Source organism: Heptranchias perlo, chromosome 36 (assembly GCF_035084215.1).
Source record: "Heptranchias perlo isolate sHepPer1 chromosome 36, sHepPer1.hap1, whole genome shotgun sequence".
NCBI classification, from domain to species: domain Eukaryota; kingdom Metazoa; phylum Chordata; class Chondrichthyes; order Hexanchiformes; family Hexanchidae; genus Heptranchias; species Heptranchias perlo.
The window spans coordinates 27,164,053-27,185,991 of NC_090360.1; positions in this window are offsets into that span (position 1 = coordinate 27,164,053).

Genomic DNA, 21,939 nt, shown 5'->3' on the forward strand with positions numbered 1-21,939 from the left:
CAAGGAGCAGGAGGTGGACAAGGAGCAGGATGTGGACAAGGAGCAGGAGAAGAAGAAGAAGCAGGAGGAGGAGCAGAAGCAGGAGGAGGAGAAGGAGCAGAAGGTGGAGAAGGCGCAAGATGAAAGTGGAGTCACAGGTGGAGAGGGTGTCTTGTTGAAGTTGTACAGGGCATTGGTGAGGCCACACTTGGAGTACTGTGTACAGTTCGGGTCGCCCTATTATGGAAAGGATATTATTTAACTAGAAAGAGTGCAAAAAAGATTTACTCGTATGCTACCGGGACTTGATGGTTTGACTTATAGGGAGATATTAGACAGAGTGGGACTTTTTTCCCTGGAGAGTAGGAGGTTAAGGGGTGATCTTATAGAAGTCTACAAAATAATGAGGGGCATAGATAAGGTCGATAGTCAAAATCTTTTCCCAAAGGTAGGGGAGTCTATAACGAGGGGGCACAGATTTAAGGTGAGAGGGGAGAGATACAAAAGGATCCAGAGGGGCAATTTTTTCACTCAAAGGGTGGTGAGTGTCTGGAACGAGCTGCCAGAGGCAGTAGTAGAGGCGGGTACAATTTTGTCTTTTAAAAAGCATTTGGACAGTTACATGGGTAAGATGGGGATAGAGGGATATGGGCCAAGTGCAGGAAATTGGGACTGGCTTGGTGGTATAAACTGGCAACATGGACATGTTAGGCCGAAGGGCCTGTTTCCATGTTGTAACTTCTGTGATTCTAAGATTCTATGAGAAGCAGCAGGAGGTGGAGAAGGAGCAGGAATTGGAGAAGGAGCAGGAGGTGGAGAAGGGGCAGGAGGGCAGGAAGTAGCAGGAGTTCGAGAAGGAGCAGGAGGGAGACAAGGAGCAGGATGAAGACAAGGAGCAGGAGGTGGAAAAGGACCATGAGGAGGAGAAGGAGGGCGAGAAGGAGCACTCGGTGGACAAGGAGCACTCGGTGGACAAGGAGCAGGAGGTGGACAAGGAGCAGGAGGTGGAGAAGGAGCAGGAGGAGGTGAAGGAGGTGGAGGAGGAGAAGGACGTGGAGAAGGAGCAGAATGAGGGGAACGAACAGGAGGTGGAGAAGAAGCAATAGGTGGAGAAGGAGCAGGAGACGGAGAAGGACCAGGAGGGGGAGTAGGAGAGTGAGTTGGAGAAGAAGCAGGAGGAGGGGCAGGAGCAGGAGGAGAAGAAGGATCAGGAGGTGGAGATGGAGCAGGAGAAGGAGACGAAGCAGGAGTGGAGAAGGAGCAGCAGGTGGAGAAGGAGCAGCAGGTGGAGAAGGAGCAGGAGGGCGAGAAGGAGCACGTGGGCGAGAAGAAGCAGTCGGGTGAGAAGGGGCAGGAAGGCGAGAAGGAGCAGGAGGGCGAGAAGGAGCACTTGGTGGACAAGGAGGAGGAGGTGGACAAGGAGCAGGAGGTGGGCAAAGAGCAGGAGGTGGAGAAGGAAGTGGAGAAAGAGCAGCAGGAGGAGAAGGACCAGGAGGGGGAGCAGGAGAATGAGTTGTAGAAGAAGCATGAGGAGGAGGAGGAGCAGCAGGAGGAGAAGGAGCAGGAGGTGGAAATGGAGCAGGAGTGGAGAATGAGCAGGAGGTGGAGAAGTAGAAGGTGGAGGAGCAAGAGGAGGAGTCGGAGCAGGAGGTGGACAAGGAGCAGGATGTGAAGATGGAGCAGGAGGAGGAGAAGGAGCAGGAGGACGAGAAGGAGCAGGAGGAGGATAAGGAGCAGGAGTGGAGTAGGAGCAGGAGAAGAAGAAGAAGAAGCCGGAGGAGGAGTAGAAGCAGGAGGAAGAGAAGGAGCAGGTGGTGGATCAGGCGCAAGATAAGTAGCAGCAGGAGGTGGAGAAGGAGCAGGAGGTGGAGAAGGAGCAGGAGAAGGTCGATAGTCAAAATCTTTTCCCAAAGGTAGGGGAGTCCATAACGAGGGGGCATAGATTTAAGTTGAGAGGGGAGAGATACAAAAGGGTCCAGAGGGGCAATTTTTCACTCAAAGGGTGGTGAGTGTCTGGAACGAGCTGCCAGAGGCAGTAGTAGAGGCGGGTACAATTTTGTCTTTTAAAAAGCATTTGGACAGTTCCATGGGTAAGATGGGGATAGAGGGATATGGGCCAAGTGCAGGAAATTGGGACTGGCTTGGTGGTATAAACTGGCAACATGGACATGTTAGGCCGAAGGGCCTGTTTCCATGTTGTAACTTCTGTGATTCTAAGATTCTATGAGAAGCAGCAGGAGGTGGAGAAGGAGCAGGAATTGGAGAAGGAGCAGGAGGTGGAGAAGGAGCAGGAGGGCAGGAAGTAGCAGGAGTTGGAGAAGGAGCAGGAGGTGGAGAAGGAGCAGGATGAAGACAAGGAGCAGGAGGAAGACAAGGAGCAGGAGGTGGAAAAGGACCATGAGGAGGAGAAGGAGGAGAAGAAGGGGCAGGAGTTGGACAAGGAGCAGGAGGTGGACAAGGAGCAGGAGGTGCACAAGGAGCAGGAGGTGGACAAGGAGCAGGAGGTGGACAAGGAGGTGGAGGAGGAGAAGGAGGTGGAGAAGGAGCAGAATGAGGAGAACGAACAGGACGTGGAGAAGAAGCAATACGTGGAGAAGGAGCAGGAGACGGAGAAGGTCCAGGAGGGGGAGTAGGAGAGTGAGTTGGAGAAGAAGCAGGAGGAGGGGCAGGAGCAGGAGGAGAAGAAGGATCAGGAGGTGGAGATGGAGCAGGAGAAGGAGACGAAGCAGGAGTGGAGAAGGAGCAGCAGGTGGAGAAGGAGCAGCAGGTGGAGAAGGGGCAGGAGGGCGAGAAGGAGCAGGAGGGCGAGAAGGAGCAGGAGGGCGAGAAGGAGCACTTGGTGGACAAGGAGCAGGAGGGAGACAAGGAGCAGAAGGAAGACAAGGAGCAGGAGGGGGAGCAGGAGAATGAGTTGGAGAAGAAGCATGAGGAGGAGAAGGAGCAGCAGGAGGAGAAGGAGCAGGAGGTGGACAAGGAGCAGGAGGTGGACGAGGAGCAGGAGGAGGAGAAGGAGGTGGAGGAGGAGAAGGAGGTGGAGAAGGAGCAGAATGAGGAGAACGAACAGGAGGTGTAGAAGAAGCAATAGGTGGAGAAGGAGCAGGAGACGGAGAAGGACCAGGAGGGGGAGTAGGAGAGTGATTTGGAGAAGAAGCAGGAGGAGGGGCAGGAGCAGGAGGAGAAGAAGGATCAGGAGGTGGAGATGGAGCAGGAGAAGGAGACGAAGCAGGAGTGGAGAAGGAGCAGCAGGTGGAGAAGGAGCAGCAGGTGGAGAAGGAGCAGGAGGGCGAGAAGGAGCACGTGTGCGAGAAGAAGCAGTCGGGTGAGAAGGGGCAGTAGGGCGAGAAGGAGCAGGATGGCGAGAAGGAGCACTTGGTGGACAAGGAGGAGGAGGTGGACAAGGAGCAGGAGGTGGACAAAGAGCAGGAGGTGGAGAAGGAAGTGGAGAAAGAGCAGCAGGAGGAGAAGGACCAGAAGGGGGAGCAGGAGAATGAGTTGGAGAAGAAGCATGAGGAGGAGAAGGAGCAGCAGGAGGAGAGGGAGCAGGAGGTGGAAATGGAGCAGGAGTGGAGAATGAGCAGGAGGTGGAGAAGTAGAAGGTGGAGGAGCAGGAGGAGGAGTAGGAGCAGGAGGTGGACAAGGAGCAGGATGTGAAGATGGAGCAGGAGGAGGAGAAGGAGCAGGAGGACGAGAAGGAGCAGGAGGAGGATAAGGAGCAGGAGGGAGACAAGGAGCAGAAGGAAGACAAGGAGCAGGAGGTGGAAAAGTAGCAGGAGGAGGAGAAGGAGGAGAAGAAGGAGCAGGAGGTGGTGAATGAGCAGGAGTGGAGAAGGAGCAGGAGGTGGAGAAGGAGCAGGAGGGCAGGAAGTAGCCGGAGTTGGAGAAGGAGCAGGAGGTGGAGAAGGAGCAGGAGGGAGACAAGGAGCAGGAGGAAGACAAGGAGCAGGAGGTGGAAAAGGACCATGAGGAGGAGAAGGAGGAGAAGAAGGGGCAGGAGTTGGACAAGGAGAAGGAGGTGGACAGGGAGCAGGAGGTGGACAAGGAGCAGGAGGTGGACAAGGAGCAGAAGGAGGAGAAGGAGGTGGTGGAGGACAAGGAGGCATTCAGGTGGTGAAGAAGGCATTCAGCATGCTTGGTTTCATTGGTCAGAACATTGAATGCAGGAGTTGGGATGTCTTGTTGAAGTTGTACAGGGCATTGGTGAGGCCACACTTGGAGTACTGTGTACAGTTCTGGTCACCCTATTATAGAAAGGATATTATTAAACTAGAAAGAGTGCAGAAAAGATTTACTAGGATGCTACCGGGACTTGATGGTTTGACTTACAGGGAGAGGTTAGACAGACTGGGACTTTATTCCCTGGAGATTAGGAGGTTAGAACATAAGAAATTGGAGCAGGAGTAGGCCAATCGGCCCCTCGAGCCTGCTCCGCCATTCAACAAGATCATGGCTGATCTGATCCCAACCACAAATCTAAAGAACACAAGAAGTCGGAGCAGGACCCGGCCACGTAGCCCCTGGGCCCTCTCCGCCACCCACAGGGCATTGACCGATCCGAACTCAGCTTCATGTCCAATTTCCTGCCCGCTCCCCATAACCCCTAATTCCCTTTACTTCTAGGAAACTGTCTATTTCTGTTTTAAATTTATCTAATGATGTAGCTTCCACAGCTTCCTGGGGCAGCAAATTCCACAGACCTACCACCCTCTGAGTGAAGAAGTTTCTCCTCATCTCAGTTTTGAAAGAGCAGCCCCTTATTCTAAGATTATGCCCCCTAGTTCTAGTTTCACCCATCTTTGGGAACATCCTTACTGCATCCACCCGATCAAGACCCTTCACAATCTTATATGTTTCAATAAGATCGCCTCTCATTCTTCTGAACTCCAATGAGTCGAGTCCCAATCTACTCAACCTCTCCTCATATGTCCGCCCCCTCATCCCCGGGATTAACCGAGTGAACCTTCTTTGTACTGCCTCGAGAGCAAGTATGTCTTTTCTTAAGTATGGAGACCAAAACTGTATGCAGTATTCCAGGTGCGGTCTCACCAATACCTTATATAACTGCAGCAATACCTCCTTGTTTTTATATTCTATCCCCCGAGCAATAAAAGCCAACATTCCGTTGGCTTTCTTGATCACCTGCTGCACCTGCATACCAACTTTTTGATTTTCTTGCACTAGGACCCCCAGATCCCTTTGTACTGCAGTACTTTCCAGTCTCTCGCCATTAAGAAAATAACTTGCTCTCTGATTTTTCCTGCCAAAGTGCATAACCTCACATTTTCCAATATTATATTGCATCTGCCAAATCTCCGCCCACTCACCCAGCCTGTCTGTATCCCCTTGCAGGTTTTTTATGTCCTCCTCACTCTCTACTTTCCCTCCCATCTTTGTATCATCTGCAAATTTTGATATGTTGCACTCGGTCCCCTCCTCCAAATCGTTAATATAGATTGTAAAGAGTTGGGGACCCAGCACCGACCCCTGTGGAACACCACTGGTTACTGGTTGCCAGTCCGAAAATGAACCATTTATCCCAACTCTCTGCTTCCTGTTTGATAACCAATCCTCCACCCATGCCAGAATATTACCCCCAATCCCGTGATTTTTTATCTTAAGTAATAATCTTTTATGTGGCACCTTGTCGAATGCCTTCTGGAAGTCTAAATACACTACGTCCACTGGTTCCCCTTTATCCACCCTATACGTTATATCCTCGAAGAACTCAAGCAAATTTGTCAGACATGACTTCCCCTTCATAAAGCCATGCTGACTTTGTCCTATTAAATTATGCTTATCTAAATGTTCCGTTACTGTCTCCTTAATAATAGACTCCAAAATTTTACCCACCACAGATGTTAAGCTAACTGGCCTATAATTTCCAGCCTTCTGCCTACTACCCTTTTTAAATAACGGTGTTACATTAGCAGTTTTCCAATCTGCCGGGACCTCTCCTGAGTCCAGGGAATTTTGGAAAACTATCACCAAAGCATCCACAATCCCTACTGCCACTTCCCTCAAGACCCTAGGATGGAAGCCATCAGGTCCAGGGGATTTATCCGCCTTGAGTCCCATTATTTTACTGAGTACCATCTCTTGAGTGATTTTAATCGTATTTAGCTCCTCCCCCCCGAGAGTCCCCTTTTTGTCCAGTGTTGGGATATTCTTAGTGTCCTCTACTGTAAAGACTGAAACAAAATATTTGTTCAGCATTTTTGCCATCTCCATGTTTCCCACCATTAATTTCCCGGTCTCATCCTCTAAGGGACCTATGTTTGCCTTAGCCACCCTTTTTCTTTTGAGATAACTATAGAAACTCTTGCTATCTGTTTTTATATTTTTTGCTAATTTCTTTTCATAATCTAACTTCCTTTTCTTAATCAATCCTTTAGTTACTTTTTGCTGTCTTTTGAAGAATTCCCAATCTTCTATCTTCCCACTAAGTTTGGCTACCTTATATGTCCTTGTTTTTAGTCGGATACTATCCTTGATTTCTTTACTTAGCCACGGGTGGCTGTCATTTCTTTGACACCCTTTTTTCCTCAGTGGAATATATTTATTTTGAAAGTTGTAAAATAACTCCCCAAATGAACACCACTGCTCATGTACCGTCTTACCCTTTAATCTATTTTCCCAGTCCACTTTAATCAATTCCGCTCTCATACCATCATAGTCTCCTTTATTCAAGCTCAGTACGCTTGTTTGAGAATCAACCTTCTCACCCTCTAATTGGATATGGAATTCAACCATGTTGTGGTCGCTCGTTCCAAGGGGATCCTTAACTAGGACATTATTAATTAATCCTGACTCATTACACAGGACCAGGTCCAAGGTTGCCTGCCCCCTTGTAGGATCAGTTACATACTGCTCAAGAAATCCATCCCTGATGCACTCAATGAACTCGTCCTCAAGGCTGCTCTGCCCAATTTGATTTGTCCAGTTAATATGATAATTAAAATCCCCCATAATTATGGCTGTTCCCTTATTACATGCCCCGACTATCTCCTGATTAATACTTCTTCCAGCAGAGTTGCAACTATTAGGAGGCCTATATACTACGCCCACTAATGTTTTTTTTCCCTTATTATTCCTTATCTCCACCCAAACTGTTTCATTATCTTGATGCTTTGTCCCAATATCATTTCTCTGTATTACAGTGATTCCTTCCTTTATTAACATAGCCACCCCACCTCCCCTTCCTTCCTGCCTGTCCTTCCTGATTGTTAAATACCCTGGCATATTTAATTCCCAGTCGTTGTCACCCTGCAGCCATGTTTCTGTAATGGCCACAAGATCATACCCATACGTAGTTATTTGTGCCGTTAACTCGTCCATTTTATTACGAATGCTACGTGCATTCAGATAAAGAACTTTCAAATCTGTTTTGTGACACTTAGTTCCTGCTTTTTCCTTTTTTAACACTTTACCTATTACTCCATACCTTCTGTCCCTTCCTGTTACGCTTTCCTCTCTCTCCCTGCAGGGATTAGAGGAACCAAACTCGCTGGAGTGTGTGCAGGGATTAGAGGAACTGAGCTCGCTGGAGTGTGTGCTGGGGTTAGAGGAACTGAGCTCGCTGGAGTGTGTGCAGGGATTAGAGGAACCAAACTCGCTGGAGTGTGTGCTGGGATTAGAGGAACTAATCAGGTTAAGGGGTGATCTTATAGAAGTCTATAAAATAATGAGGGGCATAGATAAGGTCGATAGTCAAAATCTTTTCCCAAAGGTAGGGGAGTCTATAACGAGGGGGCACAGATTTAAGGTGAGAGGGGAGAGATACAAAAGGATCCAGAGGGGCAATTTTTTCACTCAAAGGGTGGTGAGTGTCTGGAACGAGCTGCCAGAGGCAGTAGTAGAGGCGGGTACAATTTTGTCTTTTAAAAAGCATTTGGACAGTTACATGGGGAAGATGGGTATCGAGGGATATGGGCCAAGTGCAGGCAATTGGGACTAGCTTAGTGGTATAAACTGGGCGACATGGACATGTTGGGCCGAAGGGCCTGTTTCCATGTTGTAACTTCTATGATTCTATGATTCTATAAGGAGGTGGAGAAGGAGCAGGAGACAGAAAAGGAGCAGGAGGAAGACAAGTTGCAGGAGGTGCAGAAGGAGCAGGAGGACTAGAAGGAGGAGAAGAAGGAGCAGGAGGTGGTGAATGAGCAGGAGTGGAGAAGGAGCAGGAGGTGGAGAAGGAGCACGAGGGCAGGAAGGAGCAGGAGGGCGAGAAGGAGCAGGAGGTGGACAAGGAGCAGGAGGTTGACAAGGAGCAGGAGGTGGACAATTCTCAGGAGCTGGAGATGGCCCAGGAATTGAGAAGGAGCAGGAGGAGAAGTTGGAGCAGGGGGAGAAGAAGGAGCAGGAGAAGGAGAAGGAGAAGGAGAAGGAGAAGGAGCAGGAGGTGGAAAAGGACCATGAGGAGGAGAAGGAGGAGAAGAAGGGGCAGGAGTTGGACAAGGAGCAGGAGGTGGACAGGGAGCAGGAGGTGGACAAGGAGCAGGAGGTGGACAAGGAGCAGGAGGAGGAGAAGGAGGTGGAGGAGGAGAAGGATGTGGAGAAGGAGCAGGAGACCGAGAAGGACCAGGAGGGGGAGTGGGAGAATGAGTTGTAGAAGAAGCAGGAGGAGGGGCAGGAGCAGGAGGAGAAGAAGGAGCAGGAGGTGGAGAAGGAGCAGGAGAAGGAGACGAAGCAGGAGTGGAGAAGGAGCAGCAGTTGGAGAAGGAGCAGCAGGTGCAGAAGGAGCAGGAGGGCGAGAAGGAGCAGGTGGGCGAGCGGAGAAGGAGCAGTTGAGGGAGAGGGAGCAGGAGGTGGAGGAGGGGCTCGACGGCGAGAATGATCAGGAGGGTGTGAACGAGCAGTAGGCGGAGGAGGAGCGGGAGGCATAGAAGGAGCAGGAGGCGGAGAAGGAGCAGGAGGCGGAGAAGGAGCAGGAGGTGGAGAAGGAGCAGGAGGTGGAGGTGAAGCTGGAAATGGAAAAGGAGCAGGAGGTGGAGAAGGAGCAGGAGATGAAGGAGGAGGAGCAGGAGGTGGAGAAGGAGCAGGAGGTGGAGAAGGAGCAGGAGGTGGAGAAGGAGCAGGAGGTGGAGAAGGAGCAGGAGCAGGAGGGTGTGAAGGAGCAGGAGGGGAGAAGGAGCAGGATGTGGAGAAGGAGCAGGAGGCGGAGAAGGAGCAGGAGGCGGAGAAGGAGCAGGAGGTGGAGAAGGAGCAGGAGGTGGAGGTGGAGCTGGAAATGGAAAAGGAGCAGGAGGTGGAGAAGGAGTAGGAGATGAAGGAGGAGGAGCAGGAGGTGGAGAAGGAGCAGGAGCAGGAGGGGGTGAAGGAGCAGGAGGGGAGAAGGAGTAGGAGGTGGAGAAGGAGCAGGAGCAGGAGGGGGTGAAGGAGCAGGAGGGGAGAAGGAGCAGCAGGCAAGCCAGGAGCAGGAGGGGGAGAAGGAGCAGGAGGAGGAGTTTGACCAGGAATTGGAGAAGGAGCATGAGGGGGAGGTTGAGCAGAAAGAGGATATGGAGCAGGTGGAGTGGAAGCAGCAGGAGGTGGAGGTGGAGCTGGATGTGGTGGAGGAGCATGAGGTGTAGAAGGAGCAGGAGGCGCAGAAGGAGCAGGAGGTGGAGAAGGAGCAGGAGGTCGAGAAGGAGAAGGAGGCGGAGGTGGAGCTGCAGGTGAAGAAGGAGCAGGACGGGGAGAAGGAGCAGGAGGTGGAGAAGGAGCAGGACGGGGTAAAGGAGCAGGAGGTAGAGATGGAGCGGGAGGGGTAGAAGGAGCAGGAGGCGGAGGTAGAGATGGCGCGGGAGGCATCGAAGGAGCAGGAGGCGGAGAAGTAGCAGGAGGCAGAGAAGGAGCAGGAGGCGGAGAAGGAGCAGGAGGCGGAGAAGGAGCAGGAGGCGGAGAAGGAGCAGGAGTTGGAGAAGGAGCAGGAGGTGGAGAATGATCAGTTGGTGGTGAAGGAGGAGGAGAAGAAGGAGCAGTGGTTGGAGAAGGAGCTTGAGGTGGAGAAGGAGCAGGATGTGGAGGTGGAGCTGGATATGGAAAAAGAGCAGGAGGTGGAGAAGGAAAGGAGATGAAGGAGGAGCAGGAGGTGGAGAAGGAGCAGGAGGTCGAGATGGAGCAGGAGGTGGAGAAGGAGCAGGAGGTCGAGAAGGAGCAGGAGGGGAAGAAGGAGGAGTAGGTGGAGAAGAAGCAGGAGGTGGAGAAGGAGCAGGAGGTGGAGAAGGAGCCGGCGGTGGAGAAGGAGCAGTAGGAAGAGGTTGAGCTTGACGAGGAGAAGGAACAGGAGACGAAGAATGAGCAGGAGGTAGAGTCGGAGCAGGAGCAGGCGGGGGTGAAGGAGCAGGAGGGGAGAAGGAGCAGGAGTGCTGAAGGAGCAGGAGAAGAAGGAGAAGGAGCAGTAGGTGGAGAATGAACAGTTGGTGGTGAAGGAGGAGGAGAAGAAGGAGCAGTGGTTGGAGAAGGAGCATGAGGTGGAGAAGGAGCAGGATGTGGAGGTGGAGCTGGATATGGAAAAAGAGCAGCAGGTGGAGAAGGAAAGGAGATAAAGGAGGAGCAGGAGGTGGAGAAGGAGCAGATGGTGGAGAAGGAGCAGGTGGTGGAGAAGGAGCAGGAGGTGGAGAAGTAGCAGGAGGTGGAGAAGGAGCAGGAGGTGGAGGAGGAGCAGGAGGTGGAGAAGGAGCAGGAGGTGGAGAAGGAGCAGGAGGTCGATAAGGAGCAGGAGGTGAAGAAGGAGGAGTAGGTGGAGAAGGAGCAGGAGGTGGAGAAGGAGCAGGAGGTGGAGAAGGAGGAGTAGTTGGAGAAGGAGCAGGAGGTGGAGAAGGAGCAGGAGGTGGAGAAGGAGCAGGAGGTGGAGAAGGAGCAGGAGGTGGAGAAGGAGCAGTAGGAAGAGGTTGAGCTTGACGACGAGAAGGAACAGGAGACGGAGAATGAGCAGGAGGTAAAGCAGGAGCACGAGCAGGAGGGGGTGAACGAGCAGGTGGGGAGAAGAAGCAGCAGGCAAGGCAGGAGCAGGAGGGGGAGAAGGAGCAGAAGGAGGAGTTTGATCAGGAAGTGGAGAAGGAGCAGGAGGGGGAGGTTGAGCAGAAAGAGGAGATGGAGCAGGTGGAGGGGAAGCAGCAGGAGGTGGAGGTGGAGCTGGATGTGGTGGAGGAGCAGGAGGTGGAGAAGGAGCAGGAGGCGGAGAAGGAGCAGGAGGTGGAGAAGGAGCAGGAGGTGGAGAATGAGCAGGAGGCGTAGGTGGAGCTGCAGGTGAAGAAGGAGCAGGACGGGGAGAAGGAGCTGGAGGAGGAGAAGGAGCTGGAGGAGGAGAACGAACAAGAGGAGGAGAAGGAGCAGGAGGGGTAGAAGGAGCAGGAGGGGTAGAAGGAGCAGGAGGTGGAGGAGGAGCAGAAGGAGGAGAAGGAGCAGAAGGTGGAGAAGTGGCAGGAAGAGAAGAAGGAGCAGGAGGAGGGGTTGAGCAGAGAAGGAGCAGGACGAGGAGAAGCAGCAGGAGGAGGAGAAGGAGCACGAAGAGAAGAATGAGCAGGAGGAGGAGATGGAGCTAGACGTTGAAAAGGAGCAGGAGGTGGAGAAGGAGCAACAGGAGGAGATGGAGCAGGAGAGGGAGAAGGAGCAGGAGGGGGAGAAGGAGCAACAGGAGGAGAAGGAGCAGGTGGACGAGAAGGAGCAGGAGGACGAGAAGGAGCAGGAAGACGAGAAGGAGCAGGAGGTGGAGAAGGAGCAGGAGGTGGGGAAGGAGCAGCGGAAGGAGAAGGAGCAGGAGGTGGAGATGGAGCAGGAGGTGGACAAGGAGCAGGAGGTGGAGAAGGAGCAGAAGTGAGAAAAGGAGCAGGAGGAAGACAAGGAGTAGGAGGTGGAGAAGGAGCAGGAGGAGGAGAAGGAGGAGAAGAAAGAGCAGGAGGTGGTGAATGAGCAGGAGTGGAGAAGGAGCAGGAGGTGGAGAAGGAGCAGGAGGGCAGGAAGTAGCAGGAGGGCGAGAAGGAGCAGGAGGTGGACAAGGAGCAGGATGTGGACAAGGAGCAGGAGGTGGACAAGGAGCAGGAGGTGGACAAGGATCAGGAGGTGGACAAGGAACAAGAGGTGGAGAAGAAGCAACAGGTGGAGAACGATCAGGTGGCGGAAAAGGACCAGGAGGCCGAGTAGGAGAATGAGTTGAAGAAGAAGCAGGAGGAGGAGCAGGAGGAGAAGAAGGAGCAGGAGGTGAAGAAGGAGCAGGAGGTGGGGAAGGAGCAGGAGGAGGAGAAGGAACAGGAGGTGGAGAAGGAGAAGGAGGAGGAGAAGGAGCAGGAGGAGGAGAAGGAGCAGGAGGTGGAGAAGGAGCAGGAGGAGGAGAAGGAGCAGGAGGAGGAGAAGGAGCAGGAATGCTGAAGGAGCAGGAGAAGAAGAAAGAGCAGGAGGTGGAGAAGGCGCAAGAAGACGAGAAGGAGCAGGAGGTGGAGAAGGAGCAGGAGGTGGGGAAGGAGCAGCGGAAGGAGAAGGAGAAGGAGGAGGAGAAGGAGCAGGAGGAGGAGAAGGAGCAGGAGGAAGAGGAGAAGATGGAGCAGGAGATGGAGAAGGAGCAGGAGGAGGAGAAGGAGCAGGAGTGCTGAAGGAGCAGGAGAAGAAGAAAGAGCAGGAGGTGGAGAAGGCGCAAGAAGACGAGAAGGAGCAGGAGGTGGAGAAGGAGCAGGAGGTGGGGAAGGAGCAGCGGAATGAGAAGGAGCAGGAGGTGGAGATGGAGCAGGAGGTGGACAAGGAGCAGGAGGTGGAGAAGGAGCAGGAGTGAGAAAAGGAGCAGGAGGAAGACAAGGAGCAGGAGGTGGAGAAGGAGCAGGAGGAGGAGAAGGAGGAGAAGAAGGAGCAGGAGGTGGACAAGGAACAAGAGGAGGAGAAGAAGCAACAGGTGGAGAACGATCAGGTGGCGGAAAAGGACCAGGAGGCCGAGTAGGAGAATGAGTTGAAGAAGAAGCAGGAAGAGGAGCAGGAGGAGAAGAAGGAGCAGGAGGTGGACAAGGAGGAGGATGTGGACAAGGAGCAGGAGGTGGACAAGGAGCAGGAGGTGGACAAGGAGCAGGAGGTGGAGAAGGAGCAGGAGTGAGAAAAGGAGCAGGAGGAAGACAAGGAGCAGGAGGTGGAGAAGGAGCAGGAGGAGGAGAAGGAGGAGAAGAAGGAGCAGGAGGTGGTGAATGAGCAGGAGTGGACAAGGAGCAGGAGGTGGACAAGGAACAAGAGGAGGAGAAGAAGCAACAGGTGCAGAACGATCAGGTGGCGGAAAAGGACCAGGAGGCCGAGTAGGAGAATGAGTTGAAGAAGAAGCAGGAGGAGGAGCAGGAGGAGAAGAAGGAGCAGGAGGTGGACAAGGAGCAGGATGTGGACAAGGAGCAGGAGGTGGACAAGGAGCAGGAGGTGGACAAGGAGCAGGAGATGGACAAGGAACAAGAGCAGGAGAAGAAGCAACAGGTGGAGAACGATCAGGTGGCGGAAAAGGACCAGGAGGCCGAGTAGGAGAATGAGTTGAAGACGAAGCAGGAGGAGGAGCAGGAGGGGGAGGTTGAGCAGAAAGAGAAGATGGAGCAGGTGGAGGGGAAGCAGCAGGAGGTGGAGGTGGAGCTGGATGTGGTGGAGGAGCAGGAGGTGGAGAAGGAGCAGGAGGCGGAGAAGGAGCAGGAGGTGGAGAAGGAGCAGGAGGTGGAGAATGAGCAGGAGGCGTAGGTGGAGCTGCAGGTGAAGAAGGAGCAGGACGGGGAGAAGGAGCTGGAGGAGGAGAAGGAGCTGGAGGAGGAGAACGAACAAGAGGAGGAGAAGGAGCAGGAGGGGTAGAAGGAGCAGGAGGTGGCGGAGGAGCAGAAGGAGGAGAAGGAGCAGAAGGTGGAGAAGTGGCAGGAAGAGAAGAAGGAGCAGGAGGAGGGGTTGAGCAGAGAAGGAGCAGGACGAGGAGAAGCAGCAGGAGGAGGAGAAGGAGCACGAAGAGAAGAATGAGCAGGAGGAGGAGATGGAGCTAGACGTTGAAAAGGAGCAGGAGGTGGAGAAGGAGCAACAGGAGGAGAAGGAGCAGGAGAGGGAGAAGGAGCAGGAGAGGGAGATGGAGCAGGAGAGGGAGAAGGAGCAGGAGGGGGAGAAGGAGCAACAGGAGGAGAAGGAGCAGGTGGACGAGAAGGAGCAGGAGGACGAGAAGGAGCATGAAGACGAGAAGGAGCAGGAGGTGGAGAAGGAGCAGGAGGTGGGGAAGGAGCAGCGGAAGGATAAGGAGCAGGAGGTGGAGATGGAGCACGAGGTGGACAAGGAGCAGGAGGTGGAGAAGGAGCAGGAGTGAGAAAAGGAGCAGGAGGAAGACAAGGAGTAGGAGGTGGAGAAGGAGCAGGAGGAGGAGAAGGAGGAGAAGAAGGAGCAGGAGGTGGTGAATGAGCAGGAGTGGAGAAGGAGCAGGAGGTGGAGAAGGAGCAGGAGGGCAGGAAGTAGCAGGAGGGCGAGAAGGAGCAGGAGGTGGACAAGGAGCAGGATGTGGACAAGGAGCAGGAGGTGGACAAGGAGCAGGAGGTGGACAAGGAGCAGGAGGTGGACAAGGAACAAGAGGAGGAGAAGAAGCAACAGGTGGAGAACGATCAGGTGGCGGAAAAGGACCAGGAGGCCGAGTAGGAGAATGAGTTGAAGAAGAAGCAGGAGGAGGAGCAGGAGGAGAAGAAGGAGCAGGAGGTGAAGAAGGAGCAGGAGGTGGGGAAGGAGCAGGAGGAGGAGAAGGAACAGGAGGTGGAGAAGGAGAAGGAGGAGGAGAAGGAGCAGGAGGAGGAGAAGGAGAAGGAGGAAGAGGAGAAGAAGGAGCAGGAGGTGGAGAAGGAGCAGGAGGTGGAGAAGGAGCAGGAGGAGGAGAAGGAGCAGGAGGAGGAGAAGGAGCAGGAATGCTGAAGGAGCAGGAGAAGAAGAAAGAGCAGGAGGTGGAGAAGGCGCAAGAAGACGAGAAGGAGCAGGAGGTGGAGAAGGAGCAGGAGGTGGGGAAGGAGCAGCGGAAGGAGAAGGAGAAGGAGGAGGAGAAGGAGCAGGAGGAGGAGAAGGAGCAGGAGGAAGAGGAGAAGATGGAGCAGGAGGTGGAGAAGGAGCAGGAGGAGGAGAAGGAGCAGGAGTGCTGAAGGAGCAGGAGAAGAAGAAAGAGCAGGAGGTGGAGAAGGCGCAAGAAGACGAGAAGGAGCAGGAGGTGGAGAAGGAGCAGGAGGTGGGGAAGGAGCAGCGGAAGGAGAAGGAGAAGGAGGAGGAGAAGGAGCAGGAGGAGGAGAAGGAGCAGGAGGAAGAGGAGAAGATGGAGCAGGAGGTGGAGAAGGAGCAGGAGGAGGAGAAGGAGCAGGAGTGCTGAAGGAGCAGGAGAAGAAGAAAGAGCAGGAGGTGGAGAAGGCGCAAGAAGACGAGAAGGAGCAGGAGGTGGAGAAGGAGCAGGAGGTGGGGAAGGAGCAGCGGAATGAGAAGGAGCAGGAGGTGGAGATGGAGCAGGAGGTGGACAAGGAGCAGGAGGTGGAGAAGGAGCAGGAGTGAGAAAAGGAGCAGGAGGAAGACAAGGAGCAGGAGGTGGAGAAGGAGCAGGAGGAGGAGAAGGAGGAGAAGAAGGAGCAGGAGGTGGTGAATGAGCAGGAGTGGAGAAGGAGCAGGAGGTGGAGAAGGAGCAGGAGGAGGAGAAGGAGCAGGAGGAGGAGAAGGAGCAGGAGGTGGAGATGAAGCAGGAGTGGAGAAGGAGCAGGAGAAGAAGAAGGAGCAGGAGGAGGACTCGCAGCAGAAGGAGGAGAAGGAGCAGAAGGTGGAGAAGGCACAAGATGAGGAGAAGGAGCAGGAGGTGGAGAAGCAGCAGGAGTGGAGGAGGAGCAGGAGAAGTAGAAGCAGCGCGAGGAGGTGGACGAGCAGGAGGAGGAGAAGGAGCAGGAGTTGGACAAGGAGCAGGTGGAGGAGAAGGAGGTGGAGGAGGAGAAGGAGGTGGAGACGGAGCAGGAGGAGGAGAAGGCACAGGAGGTGGAGAAGAAGCAATCGGTCGAGAAGGAGCAGGAGGCGGAGAAGGACCAGAAGGGGGAGTAGGAGAAGGAGTTGGAGAAGAAGCTGGAGGAGGAGCATGAGCAGGAGGAGAAGAAGGAGCAGGAGGTGGAGAAGGAGCAGGAGGTGGAGAAGGAGCAGTAGGAGGAGAAGGAGAAGGAGGAGGAGAAGGAGCAGGAGTGCAGAAGGAGCAGGAGAAGAAGAAACAGCAGGAGGTGGAGAAGGCGCAAGAAGAGGAGAAGGAGCAGAAGGTGGAGATGGAGCAGGAGGTGGAGAAGGAGCAGGAGGGAGGAAATCAGCAGGAGGAAGACAAGGAGCAGGAGGTGGAGAAGGAGCAGCAGGAGTAGAAGGAGGAGAAGAAGGAGCAGGAGGTGGTGAATGAGCAGGAGTGGAGAATCATAGAATCATAGAATCATAGAAGTTACAACATGGAAACAGGCCCTTCGGCCCAACATGTCCATGTCGCCCAGTTTATACCACTAAGCCAGCCCCAATTGCCTGCACTTGGCCCATATCCCTCTCTACCCATCTTAACCATGTAACTGTCCAAATGCTTTTTAAAAGACAAAATTGTACCCGCCTCTACGACTGCCTCTGGCAGCTCGTTCCAGACACTCACCACCCTTTGAGTGAAAAAATTGCCCCTCTGGACCCTTTTGTATCTCTCCCCTCTCACCTTAAATCTATGCCCCCTCGTTATAGACTCCCCTACCTTTGGGAAAAGATTTTGACTATCGACCTTATCTATGCCCCTCATTATTTTATAGACTTCGATAAGATCACCCCTTAACCTCCTGCTCTCCAGGGAAAAAAGTCCCAGTCTGTCTAACCTCTCCCTGTAAGTCAAACCATCAAGTCCCGGTAGCATCCTAGTAAATCTTTTCTGCACTCTTTCTAGTTTAATAATATCCTTTCTATAATAGGGTGACCAGAACTGTGCACAGTACTCCAAGTGTGGCCTCACCAATGCCCTGTACAACTTCAACAAGACATCCCAACTCCTGCATTCAATGTTCTGACCAATGAAACCAAGCATGCTGAATGCCTTCTTCACCACCCTATCCACCTGTGACTCCACTTTCAAGGAGCTATGAATCTGTACTCCCAGATCTCTTTGTTCTATAACTCTCCCCAACGCCCTACCATTAACGGAGTAGGTCCTGGCCCGATTCGATCTACCAAAATGCATCACCTCACATTTATCTAAATTAAACTCCATCTGCCATTCATCGGCCCACTGGCCCAATTTATCAAGATCCCGTTGCAATCCTAGATAACCTTCTTCACTGTCCACAATGCCACCAATCTTGGTGTCATCTGCAAACTTACTAACCATGCCTCCTAAATTCTCATCCAAATCATTCATATAAATAACAAATAACAGCGGACCCAGCACCGATCCCTGAGGCACACCGCTGGACACAGGCATCCAGTTTGAAAAACAACCCTCTACAACCACCCTCTGTCTTCTGTCGTCAAGCCAATTTTGTATCCAATTTGCTACCTCACCTTGGATCCCATGAGATTTAACCTTATGTAACAACCTACCATGCGGTACCTTGTCAAATGCTTTGCTGAAGTCCATGTAGACCACGTCTACTGCACAGCCCTCATCTATCTTCTTGGTTCCCCCTTCAAAAAACTCAATCAAATTCGTGAGACATGATTTTCCTCTCACAAAACCATGCTGACTGTTCCTAATTAGTCCCTGCCTCTCCAAATGCCTGTAGATCCTGTCCCTCAGAATACCCTCTAACAACTTACCCACTACAGATGTCAGGCTCACTGGTCTGTAGTTCCCAGGCTTTTCCCTGCCGCCCTTCTTAAACAAAGGCACAACATTTGCTACCCTCCAATCTTCAGGCACCTCACCTGTAGCGGTGGATGATTCAAATATCTCTGCTAGGGGACCCGCAATTTCCTCCCTAACCTCCCATAACGTCCTGGGATACATTTCATCAGGTCCCGGAGATTTATCTACCTTGATGCGCGTTAAGACTTCCAGCACCTCCCTCTCTGTAATGTGTACACTCCTCAAGACATCACTATTTATTTCCCCAAGTTCCCCAAAATCCATGCCTTTCTCAACCGTAAATACCGATGTGAAATATTCATTCAGGATCTCACCCATCTCTTGTGAAGGAGCAGGAGGTGGAGAAGGAGCAGGAGGAGGAGAAGGAGAAGGAGGAGGAGAAGGAGCAGGAGGAGGAGAAGGAGCAGGAGGAAGAGGAGGAGGAGGAGCAGGAGGTGGAGATGGAGCAGGAGGAGGAGAAGGAGCAGGAGGTGGAGATGAAGCAGGAGTGGAGAAGGAGCAGGAGAAGAAGAAGGAGCAGGAGGAGGAGTAGGAGCAGGAGCAGTAGAAGGAGCAGGAGGTGGAGAAGGAGCAAGATGTGGAGAAGGAGCAGGAGGTGGAGATGGAGCAGGAGGAGGAGAAGTTATAGAAGAAGGAGCAGGAGGTGGTGAATGAGCAGGAGTGGAAAAGGAGCAGCAGGTGTAGAAAGAGCAGGAGAAGGAGGTGGAGAAGTAGCAGCAGGAGGAGAAGAAGCCGCAGGAGGAGAAGTCGCAGCAGGTGGAGAAGGAGCAGAAGCGGGAGAAGGAGCTGAAGCGGGAGAAGGAGCAGAAGCGGGAGAAGGAGCAGAAGCGGGAGTAGGAGCTGGAGCGGGAGAAGGAGAATGAAGAGGAGAAGGAGCAGGAGGAGGAGGTTGAGCAAAAGTGGAGAAGGAGCAGGAGGTAGAGAATGATGAGGAGGTGGAGAAGGAGCAGGGGTGGAGAACAAGAAGGAGGAGGCGATTGAGCAGGAGGTGGGGATGGAGCATTATGTGGAGAAGGAGCATCAGCAGGAAGGTGAGCAAGACGAGGAGGGTGAGCTGGAGGAGCTAAAGGAGCAGGAGGAGGAGGAGAATTAGCAGATGGAGGTTGAGTTGCAGGTGGAGAAGGAGCAGGAGGTGGAGAACGAGCAGGAGGAGGAGTTTGAGCAGGAGTGGGAGAAGGAGCAGAAGGGGGAGAAGGAGCAGAAGGGCGTGCAGCAGCAGGAGGGGAAGAAGGAGCAGGAGTAGTAGAAGGAGGAGGAGGGGGAGAAGGAGCAGGAGGGGGAGGAGGAGAAGGAGCAGGAGCTGGAGATGGAGCTGGAAGTGAGAAGGAGCAGGAGGGCGAGAAGGAGCAGGAGGGCGAGAAGGGGCTGGAGGACGAGATGGAGCAGGAGAGCGAGATGGAGCACTAGGTGGACAAGGAGCAGGAGGTGTACAATGAGCAGGAGGTGGACAAGGATCAGGAGGTGGATACGGAGCAGGAGGTGGATAATGAGCAGGAGGTGGACATGGAGACGGAGGTGGACAAGGAGCAGGAGGTAGATAAGGAGAAGGATGTGGACAAGGAGCAGGAGGAGGAGAAGGAGATGGAGGAGGAGAAGGTCGTGTAGAAGGATCCGGAGGAGGAGAAGGAACAGGAGGTGGAGAAGAAGCAGGAGGAGGAGAAGGAGCAGGAGGAGGCTAAGGAGCAGGAGGAGGAGAAGGAGCAGGAGAAGAAGAAGTAGCAGGAGGAGGAGAAGGAGATGGAGGAGGAGAAGGAGGTGGAGAAGGAGCAGGAGGAAGAGAAGGAACAGGAGGTGGAAAAGAAGCAATAGGTGGAGAAGAAGCAGGAGGCGGAGTAGGAGCAGGTGGAGGAGAAGGAGGAGGAGCAGGAGGCGGAGAAGGTGCAGGAGGTGGAAAAGGAGCAGTAGGTGGAGAAGGAGCAGGAGCGAGACATGGAGCTGGAGGTGAAGACGGAGCAGGTGGAGGAGCAGGAGGACGAGCAGGAGGCGGAGAAGGAGCAGGAGGTCGAGAACGAGCAGGAGGCAGAAAAGGAGCAGGCGGAAGACAAGAAGCAGGAGGTGGAGAATGAGCAGGAGGAGGAGAAGGAGGAGAAGATGGAGCAGGAGGTGGTGAATGAGCAGAAATGGAGAAGGAGCAGGAGGTGGAGAAGGAGCAGGAGGGCAGGAAGGAGCAGGAGGGCGTGAAGGAGCAGGAGATGCACAAGGAGCAGGAGGTGGACAAGGATCAGGAGATGGACACAGAACAGGAGGTGGAGGAGGAGAAGGAGGTGGAGAAACATCAGGAGGAGGAGAAGGAACAGAAGATGGAGAAGAAGCAGGAGGTGGAGATGGAGCCGGAGTGGAGAAGGAGGAGGAGAAGGAGGTGGAGGAGGAGAAGGAGGTGGAGAAGGAGCAGGACGAGGAGAGGGAACAGGAGGTGGAGAAAAAGCAATAGGTGGAGAAGGACCAGGAGGCGGAGAAGGACCAGGAGGGGGAGTAGCAGAAGGAGTTTGAGAAGAAGCAGGAGGAGGAGCAGGAGGAGAAGAAGGAGCAGGAGGTGGAGAAGGAGCAACAGGAGGAGAAGGAGCATGAGAGGGAGAAGGAGCAGGAGAGCAGAAGGAGCAGGAGAAGAAGAAAAAGCAGGAGGTGGAGAAGGCGCAAGAAGAGGAGAAGGAGCAGGAGGTGGAGATGGAGCAGGAGGTGGAGAAGGAGCAGGAGGTGGAGAAGTAGCAGGCGGGACAAAAGGAGCAGGAGGAAGACAAGGAGCAGGAGGTGGAGAAGGAGCAGGAGGAGAAGAAGGAGGAGAAGAAGGAGCAGGAGGTGGTGAATGAGCAGGAGTGGAGAAGGAGCAGGAGGTGGAGTAGGAGCAGGAGGAGGAGAAGGGGAAGGAGGAGGAGAAGGAGCACGAGGAGGAGACGGAGCAGGAGGGAGAAAAGGAGCAGGAGGAAGACAAGGAGCAGGAGGTGGAGAAGGAGCAGGAGGAGGAGAAGGAGGAGAAGAAGAAGCAGGAGGTGGTGAATGAGGAGGAATGGAGAAGGAGCAGGAGGTGGAGAAGGAGAAGGAGGGCAGGAAGAAGCAGGAGGGCGAGAAGGAGCAGGAGGTGGACAAGGAGCAGGAGGTGGACAAGGAACAGGAGGAGGAGAAGAAGCAACAGGTGGAGAACGAGCAGGTGGCGGAAAAGGACCAGGAGGGCGAGTATGCGAAGGATTTGGAGATGAAGCAGGAGGAGGAGCAGGAGCAGGAGGAGAAGAAGGAGCAGGAGGTGGAGAAGGAGCAGGAGGTGGAGAAGGAGCAGGAGGTGGAGAAGGAGCAGGTGGGCGAGAAGGAGCAGGAGGGCGAGAAGGAGCAGGAGGGCGAGAAGGAACTGGAGGACGAGATGGAGCAGGAGGGCGAGATGGAGCACTAGGTGGACAAGGAGCAGGAGGTAGATAAGGAGAAGTAGGTGGACAAGGAGCACGAGGAGGAGAATGAGATGGAGGAGGAGAAGGACGTGGAGAAGGATCAGGAGGAGGAGAAGGAACAGGAGGAGGAGAAGGAGCAGGAGGTGGAGAAGGAGCAGTAGGTGGACATGGAGACGGAGATGGACAAGGAGCAGGAGGTAGATAAGGAGAAGTAGGTGGACAAGGAGCAGGAGGAGGAGAAGGAGATGGAGGAGGGGAAGGACGTGGAGAAGGATCAGGAGGAGGAGAAGGAACAGGAGGAGGAGAAGAAGCAGGAGGAGGAGAAGGAGCAGGAGTGGAGAAGGAGCAGAAGAAGAAGAAGGAACAGGAAGAGGAGAAGGAGCAGGAGGAGGAGAAGGAGCAGGGGGTGGAGATGGCGCAAGATGAGGAGATGTAGCAGGAGGTGGAGAAGGAGGAGGAGGAGGTCGAGAAGGAGCAGGAGGTGGAGAAGGAGCAGGAGGAGGAGAAGGAGGAGAAGAAGGAGCAGGAGGTGGTGAATGAGCAGAAATGGAGAAGGAGCAGGAGGTGGACAAGGAGCAGGAGGGCAGGAAGGAGCAGGAGGGCGTGAAGGAGCTGGAGGACGAGAAGGAGCAGGAAGGCGAGAAGGAGCAGTTTGTGGACAAGGAGCAGGAGGTGCACAAGGAGCAGGATGTGAACAAGGATCAGGAGATGGACACAGAGCAGGAGGTGGACAATGAGAAGGAGCGGGAGGTTGAGATGGAGCAGGAGGTGGGGAAGGAGCAGGAGGTGGAGAAGGAGCAGAAGGGA